We start from the raw sequence: 10,956 nt of genomic DNA on the forward strand, positions 1-10,956 counted from the left end.
AAAGACCCCACCCCCAAATATCATCATATTGGACATTAGGGCTCCAACATATGAATTTGGGGAGAATACATTCAGTCCATAGCACCACTGTTCTCTTTTACCTAGATTACCACAATTATCTCCTAGCTGTTCTCATTTTTCTCCTATTGATTATCCATACAACTGTCAAAGACACTTTTTCAAGAGACTAGTTTATTATCTTTTTCTTTGGTTTAAATTCCTTCGATTGCTTCCTATAGCCTGCTGAATAAAATCCAAATATATTAGCATAACAACCAAATTTTCTTGACCTGGACCCAGTCCCATCCAGCCTTACTATCTTCTACTCTATCTAAGTTATATCACAGTTTTGCTGACGCTGTTTGCTCCACTCTCAAACGCTCTCCGTATGCTGCCTGTTCCAGCTACCTCCCACCCTCACCTCCTACCCCTTGCTTAGAAAATCCTACTTATCATTTAAGACTCAGCTCAAGCTGTTTTGACAATGGAGTTTTGGGTGGTTTCATCCCTGAATCCAAACACCCACTCATCCTCCTCCTTGACGTTCCCTATTAGAAACTGAGAGAACAAGGAATTATAGCCAAATGGGGAAATATGATTATTTTGATTTCTGGGAAATTACCCTCTATTGTTCCACTATCCATTCATCTCTAGTGACTTGTGACTAGCACATAGTTTAAGTCTAGAATAAAAGGGTCTTCTGACTCCATTTCTGGACTCTAGAATATCTGAAGTATCAGAGTAGCTGTCTGGATGCGGGGGTCATGTTCCCACGCTGACCTCACAGGAGCAGGAAGTGAGAGGAAGGAAATGGAAGAAAGAGCAGGCTATGAGTATGGTCTTATGCCTTTTACAACTCAGGAACTGCCCCACTAGAAAGCAGGTTCCAGTGAATATTCTGGGATTTGATTAATAAGGTTAATAGCTCTTTCCTTAAAAAGTTGCCAAGACATGGGTAAAGAAAGACAGAAGCTTGGGCATGATGTTTTTTCTTGCCTATGGATAGAGGAGAAAATACAAAGGTCCAAAAAATCCCCTCCCACAAAAACAGTCAATTATTACTTCTTCTGAAAAAAATTTTTGTTTCCCCAGTGCTTCAAGAGTACTTTGCTCCAGTGTTCATACTTGTCCCTACTTGTCACAGTTTGTTTCTAGCTGTGATCTTGCACCTGTCTGCTGTAATTTTTTTGTGGCTCTATTTCACTACTAGATTGAGAGCTCATTTTTTTTCTTTTTTAATAAGAATGAATAGTTTTCCATTTTTCTAATTTTTATGATTCCAATTCTCTTGAAGTAAATGCTCAAGAAATATTTGTTGAATGCATAAACTGATTGTGATGCTTCAGGCAGGACTGTTTGAAATTACTCTCCCTTTTGTGTGTGTGTGTGTGTGTTTCCTTTTTCTTGGCAAGAGTAAAACAAACATTAAAAACTATTGTTTCAAATGCTGGAGAGGGTGTGAAGAAAAGGGAATTGTCCTACACTGTTGGAGTAAATGTAAATTGGTAACACCACTATGGAGAACAGTATGAAGGTTCCTTAAAAATCTAAAAATAGAACTACCATATGATCCAGCAGTTCCACTCCTGGGCATGTATCTGGAGAAAACCATAATTTGAAAAGACACATGCACCTCAATGTTCATTATAGCACCGTTTACAATAATGAAGACATGGAAGCTACCTAAATATTCATCAACAGAGGAATGGATAAAGAAGATGTGGTACATATATACAATGAAATATTACTCATCCATTAAAAAGAATGAAATAATGTCATTTGCAGCAACAAGGATGGACCTAGAGATTATCACACTAACTGAAGTAAGTCAGAGAGAGAAAGACAAATACCATATGATATCTCTCCTTTGTACAATCTAATTTAGAAAATGATAAAAATGAACTTATTTACAAACAGAAACAGACTTACAGATCTCAAAAACAAACTTATGGTTACCCAAGGGGAAGCGGGGTTAGAAGGGATAAATCAGGAGCTTGGGATATAAGATAGATGGCCAACAAGGACCTACTGTATAGCACAGGGAACTCTACTCAGTGTTCTATGATGACCTATATGAGAAAATTATCGAAGAAAGAATGAATATATGTATATGTATAACTGAATCTGTTTGCTGTACACCTGAAACTAGCATAACATTGTAAATCAACTATACTCCAAAAAAATTAAAATTAAAAAAAAAAAACAAAAAAAACCTATTGTTTCCAGGTCATTTGGGGGCTAAATTTAAATGTTTCTCATGTTCTTATTATATGTGTTATAGGACCTCATAATATTCACTCTGAAATTATCCAGAAACTAGGCTATACTAAACTACCAAGAAGAAGGCCTAATACTTCGGAAGGTAGATACTTCATTTTTTATAATCTAGGTATCTTGCAGTCAAAGTTTTTTATAGGTAATTTTTAAAACTTTAAAGGATCAAGATTTCTGCATCCAGAAGTCTGTTCTTTCACATTCTAAGAGAAGGTTCTCAATAATTTGGAGAGGGGTATATTTTATCACAACTGCTAAATCTAGGAAGATGTTGCCACTTCTTTTATAAGAATTATGGTTGAAGGGTTAGAGAATTATGGTTGAAGGGACTTACTACAAGGTTTGAGGCAGTCCACTTTTCTGAGCTGAGGGATATAGCAATGCTGATTGATTTCTCGAATAGGCAAGTATTCAATCTTTCAAGGCAAGCATGCCTGAGGAGGAGCAGGGCTCAACAGGAAGCCTTGTAGCTGAGGAAATATTTATATATAGCTGGGAAGAGTGAAAGGGAATTTAGATGAGAGTTAGTCTGAATGACTAAGCGTACATTTGGGAAGATATTTGAGAGGTGGGGTGGAGTGTGATGTGGGTAGTTCTGTTTAGAAAAGGGTAAACTTGCTGAGCGCTGTGTCAAGGAGGTATGCTATTGAAGGATTCTATGGAAAGGATCTACTGCCTATGCCTGTTTCTTTGTTCTTTTCCATTCTCCACTTATTTAAATCCTGATAATTTTCTAAGGCCCACTCTAATTACCTCTACTTCCCTAAAACTTTCCTATGACCTATCTAGGTGACAGTTCTCAAAGTACATTGTTCAAGCCTTAAATGATTCACGTCACTTTTTGTGCATTCTAGTTATTTATGTCCAGGTCTCTCTATGAGACACGAACCCAACCAAAACAACTAGGGAGGATCATTCAGTACAAGAGTTTTGTTTTTTTGTTCCTGATGCTTACATCATAATTTGTATTTTATGAGGTCTTAATTTTTGCCTTCTATACATCCCGCATATGTATTTTCTGAAAGCCTTCTCAAATTCTTTGTGGAATGAATATGGAGAAGAGGTGCTGGTGGGGGTGAAATAGCTGGCTTTACTATATGAACTTATGATAATTACAAAACAATAATAAAAATAGCAAACATTTTAAAAAACAGGTTGTGCCAGACACTGTTTTAAGTGCTTTACTTAATTCTTATAAAAGTCCTGTGCGTTACGGATGATTATCCTATTTGACACTAGAGAAAACTGAAACTTGGAGAGTTGGGTAGTTTCCAAGTCACACAACTAGACGATGGCTGACCCAGCATTTAAATCTAGGTAATTTAACCTCAAAGGACACCCCCTTAACACTCTACTTTGTGTTAGCTTCATACTGCTGCTGTATCAAATTGTCACAAATTTCATGGCTTAAAAAAACACAAATTTATTACCTTATAGTTTGGAGATCAGGAGTCCAACATGGGTCGTATTGGGCTACTATTCAGCCATAAAAAAGAATGAAATTTTGCCATTTGCAACAACATGGATGGGCCTGGATGGTATTATGTTTAGTGAAATAAATCAGACAGACAAATACTTTGAGATAGCACTCATATGTGGAATCTAAAAAATAAAACAAACTAGTAAATATAACAAAAAAGAAACAGATTCACAGATCCAGAGAACAAACTAGTGGTTACCAGTGGTGAGAGGGAAGGTAGGAGGGGCAAGATAGTGTAGGGGATTAAGAGGTACAAACTACTACGTATAAAATAAATAAGTTATAAGGATATATTGTACAGCACAGGGAGTATAGCCAATATTTTATAAGAAGTATAAATGGAGTACACCTTTAAAAATCGTAAATCGCTGTGCTGTACACCTGAAACTTACATAATACTGTAAATCAACCACACCTCAATTAAAAAAATACAGAGAATTTATTTCCATTGCTTTTGTGAGTACCAGGTAAACATATATTTTTGTGTTTTGCATAGTTCTGTTGTCTCTCCAACAGAATGGCACTTTTTCCTATTCTTGATATTGCCTGACAGAGTACTATACTCACAGAAGGTGCGCTATAATGGTTTATTGAATATTAATTGCTATCAGATCTCCAGACTTCTCTCAAATCTGCATTCCCCATTTCTGCCATTGCAGAACCTAAAATGCCAGGATACAATTTTCTTGAAGGGAAGGACAAAAGAAAGATGGTTAGTCTGGCAAATGAGATGTCTTCAGAACTGGGCCTTGTGAAGACACATGGCAGTATGCTAGAGATAAAGTCTACAATGGCCAAACCAATAAGGGTCAAAAGCAATAATAAACACTGGAGGGCATCTCCTAGGAACAGAGATTCAAGCATAAAGTAGTGGATTCAGAAATTAAAGTTAAGGTTGATTGTCATCAAATGCATGTTACATATACAACTGTTGGATTTGGGGTGCTTACTACCATTGTGCATGGAAATGCTGGCTACATTTAAAGGTCCAAGGCTACAGTTGATAGAGGGCAACTGTGAGATAATGGATATTGTCAGAAATTAAAATTTGAGGGTTGAGTAAATAAGACTCCCTAGCTAGATGGCTTGAGAATATTCCTGGCAATCTTTGCACTTTTCTTGGTAGACCTAGCCAGGGCAAACTGGACTGAATTCATACTGATATTCATTCTCTCCCTCTAAAAATATTTAGCCATCTGGCCAAATTACTTTCTCCCTTTTCTCCAGGACAGTAGCTCTTATTCCTGTGAAATATTAAAAAATTTTATCTCCTATTAACTTTAGTGCAATAGTTTGTGTGACATATTTTGAAGTTTGATATGTCTGAAAATTTCCACCTCTGTCTAATGTATATTGGTAAGCCCTCCAGACAGCCACTAAACCTCCTTTAATTCTCTGAATTGGGCTAGGAGAACTCTCGATGCGTGCTCGGCGGGTAACAAGAACAAGTTCATTGAGCGCTACAGGATAAAAATATGGCCTTCAAACAAGAAATTTCCGTCACTTTCTCCAGCCAAGTAATTTTATAGTACTTGATACACTGTCTTCTACTAGAAATATGTCTGTTTGGTTTAGGATATGCAGAATGAGGAAGGAATAAAAACAGTATCAAGATTTATGGTTTACTTTCTTATGAGCTGTGGTTTCTTTTTATGTTCAGTCAGGATGTGATGGAAGTACTGTCTAGCCATCTCCCTCAATTAGAAAAACTAACAACTGCTCCTGTAATTGGCAACTTTGAAAAAAAAAAAGAAAGTTAAAAAATGAACCATATGATTCATAACCTCTGAGTGTGCAAACTCTTGTTTCCTAATAATCTCTTCCCTCTTTCTTTGGGCACATGGCGGTCCTGTAAGGCTATTTAACAGCCTTCTAAGCAGTTGTGTAGCTGCGTAAATGAATTTTCCTTGGTGAAAAGTGAATGTAAGTGATGTATACAGATTCCACCTCATTTAAAAAAAATATTGGTAATCTTTCCTCTTTTGCACTGGACAGAAGACAGATTCACACTGATCTTCATGGTAGAAAGAACCATGACTGAGGTAAGCCTGGAGACCACTTGTTGGTGATAGCAGAACTGCTGCACCAGCCTGAGTCCCTGAATAACATTATGAAACAGAGTCTGCCTACCCTCTTGAACTGTTACAACATGGAAAAATAAATAGCTATGTATTTGAACTACTGTATTTTGAAGTATTTTTGTTACAGCAGCTAGATTTTATTTTAATAACACACTGAGTGAAAATTAAGTGGGAACCATTCTTCCTAACTGCAAAATCTTGACTTCAACTAGAAATCTTGAAAGAGATGGAAATTAACTGAAGCCTTAAGATGCCAAACATTGAGAATTAGGACCAGGAGACTCTGATCTCTTTCTGAATGTGTAAAGACCAGAATTTCTGGAAATGTCAAGAGGAGCTCTAAGATGTCTCCTCAACAAAACTCAATGTGTGTTTTGTGAAAATGGAAGAATGACAAAGCTGGGTTCTCTTTTATGAGCTGGATTTTCATTTCAGAGAAGGATGGGAAAGACATCTTTAGAATTTAGTCTTTGTAGAATGTTCCAAGGCAGATATAAAGGGAAGAGACCAATTCCATATGTATTTTTGAAATCTGTTTTTGTATAAGGCGTACAACTGCAGTCTAGAGGACCTCACATTTGCTAGGTGTCACTGTTTATGAAGATGAGGTTGGTACAGCGTGTGGATTACTGAAAAGGATGCTAAGAAATACATAAAGACATTGCTTCTTAGGCTTTCATTTCCCATTTATTTGCACACAGTTTGAAAGTGGTAAAAGAGATCTAAGAAACTGTAAGAGAAGAAAAACCAATATGACTTTAAACAAATTCCGTTGATTCTGCTTTGTGGTGTTATTTGCCATTTGTGTTTAATTTTTCCTGATTAGATTGTATATTTCTTGAGGTCAGGATATAAAGTATCACATCCTAAATATTTCTAAGAGTTGCAGTCTCCTCCTCTTCCCATGGAAAACAATATTCTAAATATCAAATTTCTCATAAATCATTGGACACATATACTAGGTAAATGCTTAAAAATATTTTATGCTTTAAATATTAATATAGACATCTTTGGATAGACATCTTTGGGGAGAACTGATTTGTCAAAATGGTCTACATAAAAGCATCAAGGAAAAGTTCTTAGGCTACAGCCCTGTTTCCAGAAATAAGTTCTTGATAGAATTTATTACACAGTTGCATGTTCATTTTGACAGCCTCACTGTATTTTTTAACATGTAGATTTCTTTCTCTGTGTAGGTGCTGTAAAGTATTCTGGGAGCTGCTTTGCTAAAAATAAGCCATCTGTGTCAATAATGAGTGCTCAATGTACAATCTACTATCATTTGCACCTGCAAAGTTCAAGAAGGTAACTTTAGGTGAAATGAAAAACTCTTATGCAATTGAATGGCATATCTTCCAAAAATCTTACTTATTAAGCTAGTTTGGTTCTTCTTAATGAGTTGCTGCCCTCCAACTCATAGATTCTTCACATAATAGGCACAATGACAGGATGCAGAAATGAGATTAGGTAGAATACTGGGATTTAATAATAATTTTATCTTCCTCAATCTACATGTTCTCTACAGGACTCCTACTGGCCATGAGTTACCTACCTGTAATATTTTGGCATTTGTATGGTAATTTTGGAACCCAATATCTTTTCTAATCCCCATTATCCCTTACCACATGCAAATGACCTTTCTGTGCCACTTTCTGCCAACCTTACTAGCCAAGGATTAGATTCGCCATGGTTCTCCCAATCTTGTTAGATTCCCATCTACCCTCAGTGGAATGATTGTATTTTAGCCTTGGGCTATGGATTTCATCTGAGAAAAACAAATGCAGATCATCCTAGAAAATCTAATTGCAAGTCATTTGGGAAGTATAGGTAGGCCAAGAAAATAGTGAACTTGCAGGATGATGCTTAGGAGGGTTGTGTCTCTAGGGCCACAACCTTTCTACCCCACTAAATGTGCTGGTAAAAAAAAAACACATAAATAAAAAGCAGAGACAGGAACAATCAGTGATTAACTTTTTTCAGGTACAACAATTATAAAATGTATTTTTTGGCCATTGTTTTCCATAGTAAAAGACCTGATGGAGATCTTCATGTTGGAATGTACCGTAATATGTCAGTAAGATATTTAAGACATTCCTATTTAGTCTTAACTAGTTTTTGGTAACTGAGCACAAGGAAATGATAAATCAAATTTTAAAAATTGCAGATGATTTAGGATGCCACTGCCATGCATTAATTTTTTTTTAGCCATTAGCTATAAAAAAAAGGTTTAATAGATTGTATAAAACGTTGAGAATGGCTACCCTGGCTTATATCCTTTTAATGTATCATCATAAGGAAAAGAAAGCAGATGTCACAGGAAGAGGTCAAGATACCAAGCATCACAAATGTGTGACTTGACTAAGTTATTGAAAGGAGCCATTATTGACTCTAGAGGAAATCATACAATCATGCCTTTACTTTCTATTATGGTATGGGATGATCATTAATCAGAGTATGTGTTACAGAGGTAGTAAAATATATATTGATTTATGGAATAGTTTTACAATGATGGTGGTATGGACCTTGGAGCCCCTGCAGTGGCTCATGTCTATGAGATGACTGACTTGAGAGGGGTATGACCCAGTCATAAACTGTGATCTGATTCTTCTTTGTTAAGATAAGGAGCCTACTCAGAGAATCAAATCCAAAACCATGTCCTACTCAATTGAGATCTCTTAGAGACTCACAACAGGACAGTTTTATAAATTGAAGATATAACAAATGTGCTGGAAAAATGCACAGAACTGAAAATATGAGGTACCTTCCTGATTTCTCCTTCTTGTCTTTGTGCATCCTTGCTACTCTATGGATCAAAATGAAGTAAATCATGAAAATAATAAGCTACAAGAAATCTTTCCAGTCTCCACTCCCAAAGCCACTTTGACTTCTTACCTTAACAGCATTGGATGGGAGACAACCACCCGGTGGAGAATATTACTTTCCCTAACAGGGAAGCATACTTCAATTGGGTTGGAACCACTGTGTTTTCCTTAGATGGCTCTATAGCTTAGCTGGGTTAAGACTGCATCCACTATTTCAGGCACACCACAGCTTGGTTAATATCATGGTCAGCTGAGGCCCTGGTCCCAATGCAAGCTCCCCCTCCCCATGACTTCATGAAGTAGTGCAGACAATGGTGATGATGATCATTCATGATCATGATCACGACAACAAAAGAATCAGAGCTATTATATATTGAACACTGTCCTAGCTCAAATAAATTACCTTCTTTATTTTGTAAAGAAGGAAAATGAACCCTAGAGAAATTATATGTTGCTCATTATCACAGAATTAAATAAATGAGGGAGCTATACAGAATATCTGCTCTTGATTTTCTCTCCTATTTCAATCATGACCTCATTTTAGCCTCGTAAGAATCTTTTTGCCCCACAAGGGCTTTATTTTTGAGTTAGTTTCCTAGGAATGCCACAAAATGGGTGGCTTGAAACAACAAAAATTTTTTTCTCTCACAAATCCGGAGGCTAGAAGTCTGTGATCAAGGAGTCAGCAAGCTTGGTTCCTTCTGGAGACTCGAAGGGAAAATTTGTTCCATGATTCGCTCCTAGCTTCTCCTGGTGATTGCTGGCAATCCTTGGTGTCCCCTGACTTGCAGCTGTGTCACTACAGTTTTTGCCTCCTTTTTCATATGGTGTTCTCCCTGTGTGTCTCTGTGTTCTTGTGTCTTTACATAGCCTTTTTCTAAGGACATTAGCCATTGGATTTAATGCCCATCCTAATCCAGTATGACCTCACTTTAACCTGATTACTGCAAAGATCCTATTTCTGAATTAGGTTACATTCACAGGTACTGGGAGTTAGGGCTTCAACATATCTTTTAGGAAGACAAAATTCAACGAGTGCTTTTATTCCCTGTTGCTCTTTAAATTGTTCACTAGTAATTTTTCCAGAAACTCAGTTGTAGGAATAAAGTCTAGGCAACCTCAGCTATCATCCTGATAACATGAAGTTCCCTTGAAGCAAGCATGTGCATGGGGACCTGGCTACTCTCTTAAAATGGGCAGGAGAGTAAAACACAAACCAATACCAATATCTTGAGTGACTGCTTTACACTGGCTTCACTGCAGCTCAGAGAGATGGTGCTTTCCTCTTAAGTCATGTAGCACAGACAACATAAAAGCTCATGCCAGATGTTTCTTCTGCTGCTTGTTGACAGAACCAAATTATTTATGAGCATATCACCTTTCCTTGGAGGATGGGTGCTGCTCAAACTCTCCATCTACAAATTTGTTCTCATATGATGAATGAGGAACAGAGTAGAATTGCTTGGAATCAGGTGTCCTAATCAGCTCAGAGCAAAGAGGGTTATAAGTGACAGGGTTAGAGGAATCAATCAGAGAAAGAAAATAGAAATGCTAAGGTTATCAGTTTAAAAAAAAAAAGAAGTACAGAAACATTACTTCTAATTGCTACCCATGCAGTAAAACATGGTCATTGATTAGGGAATCCAAGCAAGCAGTCTCTTTTGGGTCCAGATGGTGAGAGTTAAGGCTATTATGTGTATTGCAATACCATTTGTATTTTTGAGAACACTGATACCAGATTCCAATACCCAAGTGGAACCTGTGTGGATTTCTGCTTGTTCTAATTTCTGCAGTACCTGAAACATATTCACAGCCTCTCCATCTGCATCACATTCCTGAAGCCTGCCATGCATCCTTTGACAATCTACAGTGCTCTGCTCTTTCCATGATCCCCGTCTTTCCCACTGCATCATTTAACTCGAATATGTTCAGCCACAGAGGCTCTCCAAATCATTCACTTAGTGACCAAGGGCAGAGTTACCGACTACCCACGGGGGAATGAGTCATTGTATCATGAAGGCCATGGAAAAAAAGAGACATTTTTCAACAGATTCTGTGTGTTGTAGAAGATGAGTTCAAATATAGGACACCACACAAATTTAGTGGTGCATAATAGATAAGTAAATTTTTTACAAGAAATGTCAAGCATCTTCAGAATCTTTAACAATAAGAAAATGAAAAGTTAAATGCTTGTTGTCAAATAGGCACTGTGGGATCACAGTTTAATAAGCAAGGTCCTTTCCTCTGCTAATATTACTCACAGAAAAATAAGAAACTGGACAAGGCTCTCAAGTTATTG

The sequence above is a fragment of the Balaenoptera borealis genome (genome assembly GCF_965194805.1).
Source record: "Balaenoptera borealis genome assembly, chromosome: 13".
Taxonomy (NCBI): domain Eukaryota; kingdom Metazoa; phylum Chordata; class Mammalia; order Artiodactyla; family Balaenopteridae; genus Balaenoptera; species Balaenoptera borealis.